At 44.4% G+C, this 17,854-nt stretch overlaps 2 long non-coding RNA genes across 2 annotated transcripts in view; both read left to right on the forward strand.

Annotated features, from left to right (window-relative positions):
• Positions 1-17,854, forward strand: part of LOC133240657 (uncharacterized) — a 128,954-nt gene that overhangs the window by 48,595 nt on the left and 62,505 nt on the right. The window lies entirely within an intron of this gene.
• On the forward strand, positions 6,220-17,163 carry LOC133240658 (uncharacterized). Its single transcript, XR_009734289.1, has 2 exons — positions 6,220-8,411; positions 8,553-17,163. It is a non-coding gene; the product is annotated as an uncharacterized LOC133240658 (long non-coding RNA).

Raw genomic sequence — 17,854 nt, forward strand, 5'->3', positions numbered from 1 at the left:
CTAAGAATTAATTATGTGACTGCCCTAGAAAAGCCAGGGAGCTCCACTCTGACTGTGAAATCGGTGTCCGCCCACAAGGGAGGGACCCCCCCTCCCCCGTTCCCTCTCCCCCAGGAAAGTGAACGGAGGGGGACAGGCCTTGTGCTTTGCCCGCTCAGCATCTTCCACCTGGACCCTCAGCAGCAGGGCTCCTTGAGGAGCGACCAAGGGGTGGGACTGAGGGCTGGAGTAGAAAGTATTTCTAGGAGGTGTGCCCCCTGTCACCGCGGGCCCCACCTCGGCTCCCTCCGCCCTCAGTGGCTTGTGCACATCTGTCAGCTGCAGAGGCACATGTGGCTGTGTCCGTCCTTCCCCTTTAAGGGAAGGGAAGCATTTCCTGAAAGGGTGGTGGGGGAGAGGGAGACAAGCGGCCAAAAGGGAGGCCACATTTGTCTCCATGACAAACCAAGGACAAAAGCTCAGCCTGGAGCATTGCGGGAGGGGCCTGCCTCCTCTGGAGGATGGACAGAGCCCTCCTCCTCTGGCCTGGGGTCCAGGGCACCTTAGGAGAAGGGAGAGACGGTGTGCGGGGAGTGAGCAGCTGGGCCTGGGCATCCAGAACCCTCACCAAGTCAGCAGCCGCCACCCCTCACCCAGGCCTCCCCTCGCTGAGGAGTCTGGGTTTAATTTTCTGGTCAGGCCAGAGAGGAGGAGGAAGTGGACGAGGAGGAGGAGAAGAAAGGAGCGAGCTGAAGTTCTAATGCAGTCGGCTGGGATCTGTCACTCAGCGCACAGCCCGCTGACGACTCAGGGCAGCCCCAGCTGTAAGCAGCCCATGATTTATGGACACTGAGTGAACTCCTGCGGCAGAAACCAGCCTTGAGATCAGAGCGGCAATAGGGCCCTTTTTTTGGCAGGAGACAGGGCCTGCATTTTTCTCATTCATGCCAAACTGCTTTGCACGGCAATTAGCTCTGTCCTCATTTACTCTCCAGTCCCAAAGGGTAATGAAAGTCATATATCATCTTCAAGACTGCTAATTATTGAGCTCGCTTACAGGTAGGCTTTGTAACTGTGAGAAGGGCCTGTCGGCCCAATATTTATTACTCTTCCAATAAGTAAGCAAAGAGGGGAGGGTGCTGAGGGAGAGGGGGGAGGGAGGGAAAGAAGAGGGGGAAAAACAACTTTCTTGAGAGGCCGCCCAACCCCAGCCCCAGGATCTCTGACATACCTTCTGCAAATGTGCTCATCAGAGGGGAAACATCTTTATTCCACAGAGCCATTTTTCATGTCCTAACAAACGAAGCTGCGAGAGAAAGCTGAGAGTGGTGAGGAGGGAGGCCTGCGGAGGGGGAGGCTGGGGTCTGCTCAGGAGAGTGGGGAAGGGACAGAGTGTGGGCATGGGGGAGGAGAGCACGGTAGAGAGCAGAGCAGAAGTGAAAGACAGAATCCATCCCGCCGCCACCCAGGTCCTGAACATTCTCCCATCATCCTTGGGCCTGCCAGATGGATGGTGGGGGCAAGGGTCAGGACCCAGGCAGGGATTAGCTGTGTCTGTCACTTCAGGACCTGGCGTGTGGAAGGGCTGACGCTGGACAGCGTTTCACCTGAGCCCTTTGCCTTTATTTAGTTGTCCTGCAACCAAATGGATTTGCATCTGGATGGTAATCCAAACCAACAGATTTCTGTAGGTGTGGTTAATGGAGGGGAAGGTGGGCCCTTATTTCCACTCTTAAATATAATGACTTTTTAGAAAAACTAAACATAAACATTAACCGAGTTACTGATGGTTGTTTTAAAACAGTGTGATTCACTGAGGAAACCAGAATTGAAAGAGACACGTGTACCCCAATGTTCATTGCAGCACTGTTTATAATAGCCAGGACATGGAAGCAACCTAGATGTCCATCAGCAGATGAATGGATAAGAAAGCTGTGGTACATATACACAATGGAGTATTACTCAGCCATTAAAAAGAATACATTTGAATCAGTTCTAATGAGGTGGATGAAACTGGAGCCTATTATACAGACTGAAGTAAGCCAGAAAGAAAAACACCAATACAGTATACTAACACATATATATGGAATTTAGAAAGATGGTAACAATAACCCTGTATACGAGACAGCAAAAGAGACACTGAAAAAAACAAAAAAAACAGTGTGATTAAAATCAGAGCTAAAGAAATACAAATATTTAAGGACCGTTAGATGCTATACTCAATGTGCAATTAATATTTATTAAGTGCATCCTCAGTAAACATGTCAGGTGTTGTTCTATGTCCGAGGTTACAGCAGAGATCATGATGGACCAGGTCCTTGCCCTCATGGAGCTTCTAGTCCAACTAGATCAATCCATTCTCATTGACTGTGGTTTATTTTCTACCAGATGTAAATGATAATAGCAGCTGACTTGAGTCATAAAGTAACATCTGTTTAGTGTTTAATATGTGCCAGGCACTGCACTGAGATGTTTCTGTCCACATTTCTCATTGAATCCCCACAACCTCATGTGGTTGGCCCTGTTGCGATCCCGGTTTTATGGATAGATTCAGTTACCTATCCAAGGTCATACAGCTAGTTAGGACTGAACAGAACCCATCTGGTTCCAGATTCCATTCCCTAAACCATGGCGACGTATTTTCCTTAATTCACTCTGGACAATTTACATTTGTAGTTAATGACTTTGGTGCATTGGTCTGTTTGGGCATTAGAAGTCCTTATGGACAGATTTTCCTCTTCTGTCATCAGCAGCCCTTTCACTCTGGGCCTCCATAGATGTCAGACACACTGATTTCATGCTAAATTGGAGGAAGACTGTAAGGTTGACTGGAAAGTCCTTGCAGTTAGCACCAGATGCTCTGGAACCGTTCCTTGACGGTGCTGTGTTAGAGTCCTCCCAGCGCTATTCAGGGACATCACACTGGAACCTTGAAATTGACCATGGTAGGAGTGTTTGCAGTATGGAAAATGGCAATTGCTACAAGCCAAGTTTTGGTTGGTTTCTTTGTTTCCTGAAGAGATGATGTAACAGCACACCACAGGGAAGGACCCAGGAAAAAGGGGAAGATATGATGCTGTAGCTCATGGTAAATTCCTGGTAATTTCTCTGCATTCAACTGAAGTGCAGAGAACGCTAGAGAGAGAGTCTAGTGACCTGAGTTCTAGACCTGGTTTTTGCCTCTGAAGGATCCTGACTTAAGCTCTTTGTCCTCATTTGCATAGGGTGGCCTCTTGGGTGCTACCACAGTCATAGGATTAGGTATAAAAATACTTTCATAAAGAGCCTAGAGCTATAAAATTAAACTTTTAAAGGTTTTTCTCATAAATATAAGGCAGTTCCCATCAAATATATACAGGGGGCTAGGGCTGTAGATATATGTGCAAAACATATTGCTCTGTGAACCATGTGAGTATGGAGGACATTCCGTCTACTTCCTCTTTCTTTCTTCACCATTTCTGGAGCTAGACAAACAGAGTCAGAAAGCTACTTCTTCCCACCTCTGTCACCCTAGACAAGTTGCTTAGCATCTCTGTGCCTTAGTTTTCTTCTGTTTGAGATGAGGGTACTCAGTGGTGTCCACTCACAGGATGTATGAGGATTGAAAAGGATGCTGCGCATTGAATGCTGGGCACTGGCTTGACACAGAGGAAGTCCCAATACCTCCTCAGTGTTGCTGCCATCTTTCCCCTGCATTTTCTCTTTCTCTTGCAGGGAAGAGTGCTCTCTACCCACCTCCCAGCTGCCAGGGCCCCTGTATAGAGGGCCAGGGCTGAGACAGAGGGGCTGCCCACACCTTCCTGGGAGCTGACCTTCCTAGGAGCTGGCCTCCCCTGCTGGAGCCTCCCAGCCCGTAGCAGCTCTGCAAACCTTGCTTTTCATTCCTTAAGCTCCCACCACTGGGAGTGAGGTGTGCTCCTGGAATCTCCTGTTCTCAGGTGTGGAGGCTCCAGCTGAAGGGGTGTGGCCTGGACTCTGTGGGTGGGTCAGCTGGGAGGACACCAAAGAGGCCACAGGGTTCTCCAGTCCAAGCATCCTTGATGCAGTCTATCTTCTGCCCAAGCGATTCAGAAATGCCCTTATGCACAGCCAGCTTCTGGTCCTTGCAGGAGGGGCTCATGGTCCTCTCCTTGTGTGGTGACCATCTGTGGGGTAGCTGCCCCCCTGCCTGCTGCCTCCCATGCTGCTGCTCCCTGGCCCTGGTGCCTGGAGACTCTGGTTCCCTGATGCCATGCCGCTCCCTACTCCAGGTGACGTCCCCACAGTCTATGAACACGTGAACAGGATGTTCTCTTTTTCTGTCCATCCCCTGCCTCTGTCCCCTGATCGTGGGGGACAGACGGATCTACCAGTTTGGCTGCATGCCCTGCCCCTCCCATCCTTGCCCCTCATCCTCTGTCCTGCCTTCTCTCCAGACCACCCTGGCACCCACTTTCTACTCCTCCCCACCCTGGGTTTGCCTCCATTTCCTTTCTCAGTCTCCCATTCTTGTTTCTTACCATCCTGTTCCCCACTTACCAGGGTCTGGCCTTGTGATAGCTTCTGGGCTTTTGACTTGAGGCTTCTCCAGAGTAGGTTGAACCCACCAAGTCTGGAGCAGGGCAGTGATGAGGGGAACGGGGGTCCCCAGCAAAGTCAGGCCTCAAGGTCCCTCCCTGGTCCTGCTGCTCTCTGTGGTGATGTCATCATCTGTACCCAGCTTCTCCTCTTAGCAGGGGCATGGCTGCCAAAGCTGTGATCTCACATTAGTGCCCCTGGAGGATGAAGGCTATCTGTATGTGGTCTAGTTAAAAAGTCCTTAGAAGGATCCTGTTGTCCAGGCTCAGGACCTGGACTCAACTCTGGAGCCATCACCATGCTGAGCAGATAGGATTCTAGGATGGGCCAGGCATTGGCCCCCTGCCCACTCTTGTTCATGGTCGGATAGAAGTGTTGTCCAGAACAAAGCAGAAGCTATGCTAGTATGGAGGCATGCCTGTCCGGCAGGTGGACGTGGACTGCCCAACATTCCACAGCGTTAGGGCAGAGCCAATCCTGATGGGTTCAGAAGTGCAAGTTGCTTGAGCCTGGCCTGAAAATGAGCTGTCTGCCTGGCATGAGGGCTGAGGTCAGAGGGAGGACTTCGGGGGAGGAAAAAAATCAGAAAAGACTCACTGCAGCCCGTCCTTGTTCTGGGCCTCAGCAGATTTTTATTCATGGACGAATATGTTAAAAAAGAAAAGAGTGAAGTGAAGTGAAGCCGCTCAGTTGTGTCCGACTCTTTGCGACCCCATGGACTGTAGCCTACCAGGCTCCTCAGTCTATGGGATTTTTCAGGCAAGGGTACTGGAGTGGGGTGCCATTTCCTTCTCCAGGGGATCTTCCCAACCCAGGGATCGAACCCAGGTCTCCTGCATTGTTGGCAGATGCTTTACCCTCTGAGCCTGAATCCTCTTGAACTGACACATCCCCTGAACACCAGCATGAGAATTCTGGATTGCAAATGACAAAAACATATCTAAACCTAGTAAAGGCAAGAAAGGGAATGTGTTGACTTCCCTGCTGTGAAGGTCAGTGGTAGAGTGGGCTTCAGGCTTAACTAGATCCAGGGACCTGAAGAAGTCATCAGACTTGACTTTTGGGCCCTACTCCTCTGATTCGCTCCTGCAGTCAGCTGGTTTCCTCTTCCAGGCAGTGGCAGCCTAGTCTTGGCAGCTCTGGGGTCCTAGTCTCACTATTTTCAATCCAAAGGAATGGAGAACATCTCTCTTTCAGAATTTACCTATGAAGAGCCAGGGAAGGACTCTGATTGGCCTGACATAGGCCTCATGCCTATCCCTGGGCCAATCTTTATAGGCAGAACGATAGGATAGAATGGCCAGGCCTGGATCACACGTCTTTCCCAGAGGTCAGCTATCTCACAGGTATCCAAGGGCAAGAAGCAGTGCAACCAGGACTCATGGGCCAGGGATGGGCCAGTCAAAAACTGAAGCTATGCCATCTTCTGGATCTACGTGGGATTTCTCATCTGCTTCTTTTTGCCCACCTCCTAATTCTCTTACTTCACTTTGAAGATCAGCATTTCCCCCACTTCTCCCAGCATGTCCATGGCTCATCATGGTTGCTCCAGCCCCAAACACTACCTGAATTCATATTTTCAAGGAAAAGAGAATCTGATTGGTTGCAGGGATAAGCATTCACTACTGGAATGATCATCTGTGGCAGACGGTAGGCTTATATGGTGCAGACATGCCTGCAAGGTTGTCCTCTTGAGCAGACCTAGTTGTAGCCATGCCTTAGAGAAGGGGGCTATGGGTGAGTGGGAACTTCAGAACAAGACCTCATCCTGGTCCCAGGTGACCCAGAGAAGAGCAGAGCATGGCACCACCATTCTAGCCCTCAAGTAGCTTAAAGCCTAGTTGAGCAGACAAGATGCTCATCTGAGCCAGGGGTTATAGGAAGTCGAGGAGGGCACGGTCACTGTACGCCAGGTAAGCAGAACAAGCAGAAAGGTGGGGGGAACAGAGCTGGCCTTTCCAGGTGGGCAGAGAAGAAAGGACAAGCTTCTCTAGAGTGTGGAGCAGACGTTTCCCCAACAGATGCTCTCTTCTTCACACCTGAACTGACTCACTTGACTTAATATGCAAATGTATTTGAATTATTACAGGCCTTCTTGCCTCCACGCCCAAATCCCCGCCAGACTCCTCATAACACCCTTGATCCTTGGCTGACTATAAAGTGACCCATCCTCTCTGTTGCTCACCGTCTCTGGATATGTGTGTGGAGGTTGTAGGGAGTTTTTCATGACTTTTTGGAAGGTCAAGAATGTCTTCTCTCCCCAAAAGACAAAATGAAAACAAAAAAGCCCTCTAAGAATAAAAGGAGGAAAATAACTTTGCACCTGGAGAAGGTAAAGAGCCCTGCAGCAGAGACTTCGCCCATGTTCAGATGAAGAAATAGAGGTCTGGGAAAATTTGAGACTTGTCCATGTTCTCATGGTGGGACTGGGAACCTGACTTCTCATCATGGGCCCCTGCTGGCCAGTGGGGAGTGGGCCTGGCTAGGGGTAATCTGCATGTGTGGGCTGAGGTGATGCCCCACCTTCCCACAGAGAGAGTAGAGGCTTGGCCCAGGAAATGTGACCCAAACCAAGTTCTGTTGGGAATCCTGGAGGGTCCAGAGAGTGGCTGAGAGGTTGGGCAGCTCTGTCAGGTGGCGGGGTGAAGGTTCATCCAATATGCTTTATCTGGGGAGATTTCACTTCCTGCCAGAGAAAAAGGAAGAGATCTTTGTGTTTCTCTGCTGGTTTTTTTTTTTTTTTAACTTTTCAGACAGATCAGAAATCAGATCCTGTCAGATAAGCCCAGTTGAAAGGAAAGAGGCAGAGGCCAGCACAAAGAGGTTTCCTGGCCAAAATCACACAGGAAAGACCCAGAGAGACCCTCCCCCTGCAAAGGAGGGAGCTCCGGCTTCATGTGGGCCTCACACCTCGCTTTCTCTAAGGATCTTGCTTTAGACTTTTAATATTTCCAAATGAGGTTTTATTTATAGTGATTATTTTATTATTGTTATTTGTATGTGGCTAAAAGCCACGGATTGTAAATATAAACTTGAAGATCTCACACTTCTCACCAGGATGTGGCATCTCTGCCTAATTTCAGGCAGGGGCGACCTAACCAAATGGAAGTAACTCAAACCTCACTTGACCTCTGAGAGGCCCAGAAGGCAGTCACCCGAGGGCAGAGGACTGTGAGGAAAAGGAGGGAGGGTGGAGAGGCTCCGAGAGAGTCTGGAAAAGAGGGGTGGGGGAGCCAGGAAGGAAAGAAAGAGGAAAACCAGAGGGAGGAAGAAGGGAGAGGGCCAGGGCGAGCGGGGGAGAGGGCAAGGTGACCGCGGGTATCAGTGAGGGGCCAATTGTCAAGGTTCTATCTGCGCGATGATTGATGGGAGCCTGGGTTTTTCTGTCAGCCTGTCACGGCGCAGGAATGTTTAATGTTCTCATTATTGGTTACGCTGTTGTGTATATTTCTCTGTCAGCACCGCGGACCCAGCTGAACTGGCAGAGCACTTCAAAGGCCTGCGGGTCATTCATCATCCCCATGACGCTCCGGCAAATGCTCAGCTTCAGCTCCGCGCCAGGGATTTGTTATGACTTGCGAGCCGGCTGACAGACAGGGCTGTGGCGGCCGTGGGAGGGGACGCAGGGGGGAGGCAGCCGCGCAGCCCTTTTTGTCACTCTGGGTCCATGGCAGCGCCCAGCGCCCGGGCTCTGCGGCTCCCGGGGGCCATAGGTGCAGACCCGCACAACGCCCCCTCCCCTGGCGGTCACCGGAAGGGGGCCGAGGAGCACCCCGACTAGGGGCCCAGGTCCCGCCCCGCTCGCCTCCTGCTCTCCGGTCAAGTCCAGCCGGCGGCGCCCTCTCCCTTCAGTCCCACCCTTCTCTCCGCTGGCGGTGGGTCTCCAAAAGTTGTGCTGAAAACCCAGAGGTTGGGGGAAAAAAAGGGAAACTTGCAACCGTCCGGGGGCCCGGGGAGCGGCGGGTGGGGAGGGGTGAGGGGAGAGCTGAATATCGGAGCTTTGTTTCCTTTCCCAGGCCGTGACATGATTAATCGTTTTCTTCTGATCTAATTTTGGAACATGAAAAACAGCACATTTGTCTTGAAGAAAAATGATGTGCCGAACTGCGCAGATGGAAATTTCGAGCAATGAGAAAGATTAAAGTGAAACCCCACTCCTTAGACCTAATCATGAGTTGTAGATTATTCTGTCGGCCCAGCCAGATGGTAGCTCTGATTCCACAGCCCCTTCTTATATTAATGAATACTAGACTGTTATATTTGACTTAGGTAAGTGAAATGTCTATCAGAGCTAATGGACTGCCAGCCAGCATAACACATGTTGTACCGCTAAGGGTCCTTGCTGCATTTTTCATGTTTTATACTAATGTAGAACATTTTGTTTCCTACTGTTTTTCATCATTGTCACTGTTTGCTAAATATTTTCACATGGAAGTGGGGAGAGGGAGACAAAGTCAGGAGGAAAAAGAACCCCCCTCCAAACTTGTGTCCAAAGCTAATTTCCTCCCGTTGGGCTTGGCTATAACTCTACAAGTAAAACAGTCACCCGGAGCAATGCGTACAGGAACTCAATAGTAACGTGATTAAGTTCCTAGTCAACAAGACTACACTCGACTGTATGTTAACAAACCTAATTATAGCCCCGTGGTGATAGATTGGGCCTGGGCCCTTGCTGCACATCTCTGAGGTCATGTCTCCAAGAGCAGCTTGACCCTCTTGTCCCAGGGGAGGGGACTGTCCCAGAGAGGAGTCCCAGGCTCAGCTTGGGAGAGGGGCTGTTCCCCCCTAACCCCTTGGTCCAGCCCCTGAGGAAGGTGGGCAGATGCCAGGAAGCACTGCAGAGCAGGAGGTCAGAGGTCTGAGCATCTGGGTGGTAGGCTTTCATGATGGAGGCTGAGTGGGCGCTGGGAGCTATTGGCCCCATCCCCAACGTGAGCAGTATCAGAATGTCTGAGATGAGAGTGTAGTGATCCCAGATCGTTGGTTCCCTGCCGGCATGGGGACTTCCCCACTCTGGACCCAGTAGAGGGTGGCTCAGGCCCTTGCCCTTCTTCTAGATGCCTTGCTGGTACATTGGGAAGGCCCTGAAGAGCTTGTTTGTGAAGGACCTCAGCCTGGGGTAGGGGGTGGTGTTCTGGAGAAAATGAATCCCAGAGATGGACTCTGAAAGGTGTCTGGGTACAGATAAGATGGAGACAGTTGAAGGACATCTTCAAGGGGTGATGTGTTGAGGAAAAAAAGGAAAGAAATACTCAGATGGAGCAGAAACATGAAAATGCCTGGAGAGAGAGAGAAGGAAGAGAAGAATGCAGAGAGGCATAGACGCAAATATGCAAAGAAATGTACATACCAACCGAGTAGATGGCTCCTGAACTCAGAGGAACTCTTCTTGCTCCAGCCAACATGAGTTCTCTGAAAAGCAAGTCTGACCCCTGCTTAGAATTCTCTCTTGGCTGTGACTCCCACAGGAGTTATTTCAAGTGCCTTGTCTGGGAATTGATGACCCTTTTCCCTCTGCACCTACCTTACCTCTCTCGCCTCTTCTCTCACCTGTCCTCAACTCTGAACCCTGCACTTCTGGGTATGAACCTTCATTTGAGCCTTCTCTAGGTCTGCAAGAATGCCAGACTTTTTCAGAGCAATTTGCTTTTGTTTGGGTTTATCTCTGTCTACCCCTCTTCCTTGCATTCTTTCTCTGGCAAACTCCTACTCATCCTTTAAGATCCATTTCCCATGTGTTCTTGATTTTCCCCAGGAGGCAGAAACTCATTTAGGTTAGCTCTAGTAATGGGGATTAGTGTTAGAAGGTGGCAATAAGGACACAAAAATCTAGGGATCCAAGAACAGCTGTATAGCTGAGCCTCTCAACTTTTCTGATAACTGGCTCATCGATGACCTCTCCCATTTTTTAAACCTTTTTATTATGGTATAATACATGCACAGAAATGTGCACATATCATTAGAATATAGCTCGATGAACTTTCACAAACTGTAACCCACAAAGAGCTCAGAAAATAGAACATGCTGTACTCTAGTACCTACCCACTGCCTCCCACTGGTTCCCCTTCTTTAATTTTTAAGTGCAATTTTCACCCCAACTTTTGTCCACTGTTTACTCTGACATTTTGTGGGTTTTCACTGGGTATGGGGTTTTTTGAACAGCTTTATTGAGTTAAAATTTACATACCATAAAATCACCCATTATTAGTGAACAATGTAATGATTTTTAGTAAACTTTAATAATAGAATTGTGCAATTATGATCGCAATCCAGTTTTAGAACATTTCCATCATCCCCTCCCCAATCCATTCTCTTGGGCCGTTTTCAGTCAATACTGGGTTCCAGCCCTAGTCCTAGGCAGATTTAGGTCCATGATTCATTTTAAAAAATATGTTACAAGTCTTTTGAGACATTACTCACATGCCATACATTTCATTCTTTAAAAAGGTAAAATTCAGTGGTTTTTACATATATTAACAAAGTTGTGTAAATATCATCACTGCCTAATATTCCAGAACATTTCACCACCTGAAAAACAAAAACAAAAACACACCCATTAGCAGCCACTCCCCAGTCCTCCTTCCGCCTGGTCTCTGGAAATCACCAATCTACATTTTGTCTCTCTGGATTTGCCTACTATAGACATTCAATATAAATGGAATCATATGATATGAGGCCTTTTGTGTCTGGTTTCTTCCACTCAGGAAAATGTTTTTAAAGATTCATCCATGTTCCAGCATGTATGAAAACTTATTTCCTTTTTATGACCGAACAGTATTCCGCTTACATGGATTTGCACCGTTTTGTCTTTTCATTTCTCACTGATGGACATGTGGGCTGTCTCCACTTTTTGGCAGTTATGAATAATGCTGCTATCAACATTTATGTACACGTTTTTGTGTGCACATATGTTTTCAGTTTTCTTGGATGTGTATTGTAAGTAGGATTGCTAGGTCATATGCTAACTCTGTGTTTAACTTTTTGACTGTGATTCATTTGAAGTTAATTTTTGTCTATGGTATGAGGTAAGAGTCTAAGTTCATTTGTTTTGCATGTGGATATCCAGTTGTCCCAGTGTAACTTAAAAAAATCTTGAATTAGCCCTGAATTTTATCAAATGCTTTTTCTACATCTACTGAGTGAGGTATTGAAATTTCCAATTATTACTGTTAAATTGTCTGTTTCTCCTTGAAATTATTATATGAGGTTTGTCCTTTATTCTTTTAATATGATATACTGTATTAATCTTTAAATATTAAACCAACCTTACATTCCCATGGTAAATACCACTTAGTAATGGTGTTTAATCCTTTTGATACATTGCTGAATTTGGTTTGCTAGTATTTTGTTAAGGATTCTATTGTCTCTGTTCATGAGGGATATTAATTTTCTTTTTTGTGATATCTTTAGCTTTGCTTTCTGGGTAAATCTAGCCTCATAGAATGAACTAGGAAGTAATATTCCCTCCTCCACTGTTTCCTGAATTTGTAAAAGACTGGTTTTATTTTTCCTTTAAATATTTAATATTTGATTACCAATAATTCCATCTGTGATTATGGTTTGTGTGTCTGCCCTCTGAGGCCTCTCGCAACACCTACCGTCTTACTTGGGTTTCTCTTACCTTGGACGTGGGGTATCTCTTCACAGCTGCTCCAGCAAAGTGCAGCCACTGCTCCTTACCTTGGGGGAGGGGTATCTCCTTACAGCCTCCCCTCCTGACCTTGAACGTGGAGTAGCTCCTCTCGGCCCTCCTGCGCCTGCGCAGCCACCGCTCCTTGGACGTGGGGTTGTTCCTCTCGGCCGCCACCCCTGACCTCGGGCCTGGGGTAGCTCCTCCTGGCCGGCTGCCGCCCCTGACTTTGGGTGAGGAGTAGCTCCTCTCGGCCACGCTTTTCCTATTTGGAACCAGTCTGCAGTTCCATGTCCAGTTCTAACTGTTGCTTCCTGACCTGCATATAGGTTTCTCAAGGGGCAGGTCAGGTAGTCTGGTATTCCCATCTCTTTCAGAATTTTCCACAGTTTATTGTGATCCACACAGTCAAAGGCTTTGGCATAGTCAATAAAGTGGAAATAGATGTTTTTCTGGAACTCTCTTCCTTTTTCCATGATCCAGCAGATGTTGGCAATTTGATCTCTGGTTCCTCTGCCTTTTTTAAAACCAGCAGAGTACATCATGAGAAACGCTGGGCTGGAAGAAGCACAAGCTGGAATCAAGATTGCCGGGAGGAATATCAATAACCTCAGATATGCAGATGACACCACCCTTATGGCAGAAAGTGAAGAGGAACTAAAAAGCCTCTTGATGAAAGTGAAAGAGGAGAGTGAAAAAGTTGGCTTAAAGCTCAACATTCAGAAAACTAAGATCGTGGCATCTGGTCCCATCACTTCATGGCAAATAGATGGGGAAACAGTGGAAACAGTGTCAGACTTTATTTTTTGGGGGCTCCAAAATCACTGCAGATGGTGACTGCAGCCATGAAATTAAAAGACGCTTACTCCTTGGAAGGAAAGTTATGAGACATTACTTTGCCAACAAAGGTCAGTCTAGTCAAGGCTATGCTTTTTCCAGTGGTCATGTATGGATGTGAGAGTTGGACTGTAAAGAAAGCTGAGTGCCGAAGAATTGATGCTTTTGAACTGTGGTGTTGGAGAAGACTCTTGAGAGTCCCTTGGACTGCAAGGAGATCCAACCAGTCCATTCTAAAGGAGATCAGTCCTGGGTGTTCTTTGGAAGGACTGATGCTAAAGCTGAAACTCCAGTACTTTGGCCACCTCATGCGAAGAGTTGACTCACTGGAAAAGACTCTGATGCTGGGAGGGACTGGGGGCAGGAGGAGAAGGGGACGACAGAGGATGAGATGGCTGGATGGTATCACTGACTCAATGGACATGAGTCTGAGTGAACTCCAGGAGTTGGTGATGGACAGGGAGGCCTTGACGTGCTGCAATTCATGGGGTCGCAAAGAGTCGGACATGACTGAGCGACTGAACTGAACCGAATTCCATCTGGGTATAGACTTTTCTTTGTGGGAACATTTTTAATTACTCTCAGTTTCATTTTTCATCGTAACTTTATTCAGATTTTCAATTCTTTTTGAGTCAGTTTTGGTAATTTGTGTACTTCTAGAAATGTGTCCATTTTATCTAAATTGTCTAACCTAATGACGTAAAAGTTGTTTATGTTTTCTCTTATAAACTTTTAATTTTTATAGTATCAGTAAGTATATAACTTCTTTTTTCTTGATTTGAGTATTTTCTGTTTACTCTCTCACCTTCTAGATAATTTGGCTAGGGGTTTGCCAATTTAGTTAACTTTTTCAAAGAACCAATTTTTGGCTTCATTGATTTTCTCTACTTTTCCTTTCACTGATTTTTTTCTCTGTTGCTGCTGCTAAGTCGCTTCAGTCGTGTCCGACTCTGTGCGACCCCATAGACTACAACCCACCAGGCTCCCCTGTCCCTGGGATTCTCAAGGCAATCACACTGGAGTGGGTTGCCATTTCCTTCTCCAATGCATGAAAGTGAAAAGTGAAAGTGAAGTCGCTCAGTTGTGTCTGACGCTCAGCGACCCCATGGACTGCAGCCTTCCAGGCTCCTCCGTCCATGCGTTTTTCCAGGCAAGAGTACTGGAGTGGGGTACCATTGCCTTCTCCGGATTTTTTTCTCTAAGGATGTTGTTTAATATACTTTTTTTTTTTTTTTTGGCATTTTTCCCTATTTCTTTCTGTTAGTTTCTGATTTAGTCGTGTTCTGATTACAGAACATACTTTATATGATTGCAGTCTTTTATAAGTTATAGAGAACTGTTTTGTGGCCATGCATATGGTTTATGCTGAAGAATATTCCATATCCTGTTGAAAAGAATGTTTATTCTGCAGTCTTTGGGTGGGGCTGTTATATAAAATGTCAATTGGGTCGAGTTGATTGATAGTTATTCAATTATTATATATCCTTTTATCTGGTTGTTCTATCAATTATTAAGAGTGAGATGTTGAAATCTCTGTTTATTATTATTGAAATATCTGTTTCTCCTTTCACTTCCATCAGTTTCTGATTTATGTATTTTGGAGCTCTCTTGTTAGGGGCACATACATTTATAATCATTACTTCTTCATATTAACTTATCATAATAAAATTTCCCCATTTTATCTCTAGTGATAGTTCTTGTCTTAAAGTCTATTTTGTCTGATATTAATATAACTACTCCTGCTCTTTTATGATTATTATTTTCCTGAAATATATTTTCCCATCTTTTAACTTTAACCTATTTATGTCTTTGAATCTGTGGTCTTGTTTACTGCACTTGGTTTGTCCTGGCTTTTTCCTTTTAAATCCAGTTTGATAATCTCTGCCTTTGAATGGGGTTCCTAATTCATTCCCTTTTAATGTAATAATTGATATGGCTGGATTTATACCTCTCATTTTTCTATTTGTTTCATATCTTTTTTGTTTTATTGTTCCTCCTTTACTGCCCTATTTTATGTTAAATAATTATATATTTAGTTAAAAAATATTTTAATTTCTATCTTGTTTTCTTACTGTATTACTTCAAGTTATTTTCTCAGTGGTTGCTCTAGAGATGATAGTATTCATTTTAACTTACTTCAGTCTATTTCAGAATATTACTGTCTTAATTCTGGTAAAACATAGAAACTTTTTCTAACACATCTTTCATTCTCCTGTTTGTGCTATGATTGTTATATGTATTATTACATCTGTGTGTGTTAATATAGTAAACAGTACTGAGTTATTTATTGTTACAATCTTGTATTTTCTGAAAGAAATTAAGAAAAAATAGAAAATATATATACAGGGTTTTCTTATATATACTCATGCATTTATCATTTTTGGCAGTCTTTGTTTCTGTGGATTTATGTTATTAATTTGGGTCACCTTTTATCCTGGTTAGTATTTCTTGCAGACAGACATGGTAGCAACAAATATTCTATATGTTTATCTAGAAATGCTTTTATTTTACCTTTATGGTTGCAGGATTATTTTAGCAGGATACAGAATTCTTGATTAAACAGTTTTCTTTTCTTCCAGTATTTTGCATATGTTGATCCACTGCTTTCTAACCTTCATTTTTTGTGATGAGAAATCAGCTGTTAAGTGTATTTTTATTCTTTTGTACATGATGAGTTGATTTTTGCCTGCTGCTTTCAAGCTTTTCTCTTTGTCTTAGGCTTTTAACAATTTGACTATGTGGATCCAACTTTGAACCTCTTGTATTGATCCTGGTTAGGATTTATTGAGCTTCTTGGATATGCAAATTAATATTTTAAATACATTTAGAAAGGTTTTGTCTATTATATCTTTACTTTGTATACCCCTTTCACTTTCTACTTTCTTTCTAAGATAACCTTTACAAATTTGTTGGCACCCTTAATATTGCCTCACATCTCTGCGTGTGTGCACAGGCTTTGTTGACCATTGATGTATGGGTATCTTTGGCCCTCTTTGGTCTCTGCTGTACATGCACAGTCTCTGGTCAACCCAGGATATGTGAGAAGATTGTCAAGTCCCTTATGGCTATCTTAACTCCTGAAACTTCTTGATAAATTCCTGGCTAGCCCACTAGTCATTTGTTTGTCTGCACCAACCCTAAAACCTCAGCTTAATGAAGATGATGGGCCTCCCTGTTTGCTTGCTGCTGGGATTATCTCGTAAACTGACAATGCTATAAATAAAATGTGCCCCCTCTAGCATCAGTAGTGAAGCTACTGGTTGTCAGGTCACTGATAGAACTGAGGGAAGGGGAATGGGGTGTGAACAGCCCTAGACTTGTGGTATTCTTATGCATGGATTGATAGTTTTAATAAATAATTTTTTCTTAGTTGTTGTGTGCTTTTGGTTGAGTTCCAAAGTGTGAAACATTTTGGTTTGCTTGCTTTTTTGGCTTGGTTTGTTTTTTGTTTCTGCTGATTGATCTCCATTTAAATATTTCTGTTTTCTCTGTAACAAAAAAAGGAAATAAATGGTGTGCTGATTAGAAAACAATTCATTACTAATGAGAAATGAAAAGTTATGTGTACACAGAAACCCTTGCATAAGTGTTTTATAGCACTTTATGTACAATAGGTAATAAGAGGACACAACTCAGATGTCCTTCAGTGGGAGAAGGATTCAACTGTGACACATCAATACCATGGAGCACCACTCAGTGATTAAAAGGAACAAGCTATTGATACAGCAACCTGGACGAAGCTTCAGAGAATTGAGCTAAGTGAAAAAAAAAAAGCCAAACCCTAAAGGCTCTATACTAAATGATTGCATCTATGTACTGCTCTTGAAATGAGAAAATTATAGAATGGAGAACAGATTAGAGATTACCAGGGGCTAAGGTGGGGGTAGGAGCTTGAAGGAAGTGGGTATGACTATGACAGTGTAGCATAAGGGATGGAAATGGTCTATATCCTGGCTGTATCTCTGTGAATATCCTGGTTATGGTACAGTTTTGCAAGATGTTACTATTTAGAGAAACTGGGTAAAGGGTATGCAGGATCACTCTGTATTACATAAAAATAAGGAGTTTAAAGAAAAACTGGCCTCTCTTAATCATCTGTATAGGTATATGTGTCAGCTGTGATACTTAGAGTAATTAAAAAATATTCTTTTAAAAATCTATATCTTCTTTGATATATGCTGTGAATTATTAAGGGAGGTATGTTAAAATAATCCATTATGATTGAGAAATGTCTGTTTCTTCTTTTAGGTCTGTCAATTTCAGTTTTACATATTTTGAGGCTTTGTTATTGCATGCATATACATTTAGAATTACTCAATCCTCTTGGTTGATTGTGCTTTTAATCACTGTGAATATCACTCTTAATATCTTGTGATGCTTTTTTCCTTTAAGTCTATTTTGTCTGATTTTAGCTTAGTGACACCATCTCTCTTTTTGTTAGTATTTGCATAGGATTCCCTCCTAGTCTTTTACTTAAACTTTTTTCTGTATCTTTATTTTTTTATGAACTCAGCTTAAAGTTTTCTTTATTAATGACATTAAAATTTTTGAAAATTAATCATGCTTGTTATAAAAATATTATAACATACTAATAGAATGAAGCTCAACAACTCAGAAATAACCATGAAAAATATCTGGATGAATTTCCTTCCAGAATTTTTTATACACATAATTTTACATGATTTATACTCATCAGTATTTTTAAAATTCATGTCGTAATAGTTATGAAAATATTTTCACTTTGGCAAGTATTCATCTATAACATTTTAAGTTGCTGGAGAGTATTTTATAATATGGATATACTACAGCTTATGAGAAATATGTTATTAATAAAATATATCTTTATTTTTA

The sequence above is a fragment of the Bos javanicus genome, chromosome 28, assembly GCF_032452875.1.
Source record: "Bos javanicus breed banteng chromosome 28, ARS-OSU_banteng_1.0, whole genome shotgun sequence".
Classification (NCBI taxonomy): Eukaryota; Metazoa; Chordata; class Mammalia; order Artiodactyla; family Bovidae; genus Bos; species Bos javanicus.